This window comes from Beta vulgaris, chromosome 5, assembly GCF_026745355.1.
Source record: "Beta vulgaris subsp. vulgaris cultivar EL10 chromosome 5, EL10.2, whole genome shotgun sequence".
NCBI lineage: Eukaryota > Viridiplantae > Streptophyta > Magnoliopsida > Caryophyllales > Amaranthaceae > Beta > Beta vulgaris.
Window position 1 is genome coordinate 37,096,524 of NC_079206.1, and position 1,932 is coordinate 37,098,455.

The window sequence follows — 1,932 nt, forward strand, 5'->3', positions numbered from 1 at the left end:
GTATGTACGTATGTACGTACGTACGTATGTATGTATGTATGTATGTATGTATGTATGTATGTATGTATGTATGTATGTATGTATGTATGTATGTATGTATGTATGTATGTATGTATGTATGTATGTATGTATGTATGTATGTATGTATGTATGCATGCATGTATGGATGGATGTATGGATGTATGTATGTATGTATGTATGTATGTATGTATGTATGTATGTATGTATGTATGTATGTATGTATGTATGTATGTATGTATGTATGTATGTATGTATGTATGTATGTAGAGATGGCAATGGGCCGGGTCTGGGTCGGGTCCAGCCAGACCCAGACCCAGACCCGTTTATTTTTTTAAGATCCAGACCCGACCCAGACCCATTGGGTCCAGAATTTTCAGACCCGACCCAGACCCGCTGGGTCTAGCGGGTCCATGGTCCTAAATGGGTCCTAAATGGGTCCTTGTTAGTTTCTTATTTTAAAACTATTACACTTATTTTTTTTTATTTTTTTTTTTACGGGACTATTACACTTATTTTAGTAGTGCATGTTGCTATGAATATGATCACTATATTGTTTCAAGAATATATTTGGTGAAGCATTACCAATTTACCATACAAATTATATCATACACATTACAAAGTTTCAATTTTCAAATGGAGTCACAACTCACAAAACTTCACAATATTACAAAGACACATGTTCCAAACTCACAAAGTTTCAAGACAAGCTAAAATAACAATATAACATCAAGAGTTCAAGTCTCAAATACATAAATTTCCACTTCCATATCGCTAGTTCTCTTCCATTTCATCATCAATGTCATCGTCATCAAGATCCTACAAATACATAAATAACACAAAATAATCATAAATTATCAACACAAGTAGATATTAATCATAAATAACACAATAGTGGCAAAGTGCGTGGCAACTAATTACCATTTCAATGACTATAAGTCTATAACAAATTAACAATAGATACTAGGAGGCACTAGATTTACAGTAGCTAATTTACAAATTAACAATAGGTACTAGGTAGGCAACTAATTAGTAATTACCATTTCAATTTGAACCAAACTAATTTATAGTAGCTAGATTCAAACCAAACTAATTAACAAAACTAATTATTCAACAGTGTAACACTATAACAGTAGCTTATAATTCAACCCTAAACCAAACTAATTACAGAAACAAAAAAAAAATGCGACTTCAGGTAAAATAAAGAAAGGGGATGTTGCAGACTTGCAAATACAGATTCATACCTTGCGAGTTGATGCGAGTTGCGATTGCGAAGTGACGAATGCGAGTTGCGAGTTGCGAAGTGGACGAATGCGACTTGCGAGTTGTGAGAAGGGTGGCTGGTCGTCGACGAATGGAGAGCAGGAGCCAGGAGGTCGCCGGATTGTATGGTTAACGGCTTAACGCGCAATCAAATTCAACTACAAATTAACGAAATGCGTGATGATAATTACAGAAACAAAAAAAAAAAAAAAGAAATGCGTGATGATAATGAAGAAAAGTATGAGAACAAACCAGTTAGAGAGTAGAAACAAGGAAGGATCCAAGGATTGTTACTTGTTAGAGCCATGGAGATGGAGTTGGAGAAAGAAAGAAACGGCTGTAGCTTTTTTTTTTTGAAGAATGTTACTGTTAGAGACTCCTATAGTTGTATTAGGGTTTTAGTTTTTTTAGAATTTTTTATTTTTTTAATATATTATTATATATGGGTCTGTGGGTCGGGTCTGGGCCGGGTCTGGGTCTGACATTTTTGGACCCGGACCCAGACCCGACCCATGCTCTCCAGGACCCAGACCCGACCCAGACCCATTGGGTCTAAAAAAAATGGACCCAGACCCTTATAAATGGGTCGGGTCCAGGCGGGTCTGGGTCGGGTCCAGGACCCATTGCCATCCCTATATGTATGTATGTATG

The 1,932-nt window shown here is 36.4% G+C and overlaps 1 long non-coding RNA gene across 1 annotated transcript; it reads right to left on the reverse strand.

Annotated features, from left to right (window-relative positions):
- Positions 1 to 606: 606 nt before the first annotated feature.
- On the reverse strand, positions 607 to 1,932 carry LOC104900824 (uncharacterized). The gene is made up of 3 exons (XR_791113.4): positions 1,534 to 1,932; positions 1,263 to 1,439; positions 607 to 837 (listed from the first exon to the last, which is right to left on the reverse strand). It is a non-coding gene; the product is annotated as an uncharacterized LOC104900824 (long non-coding RNA).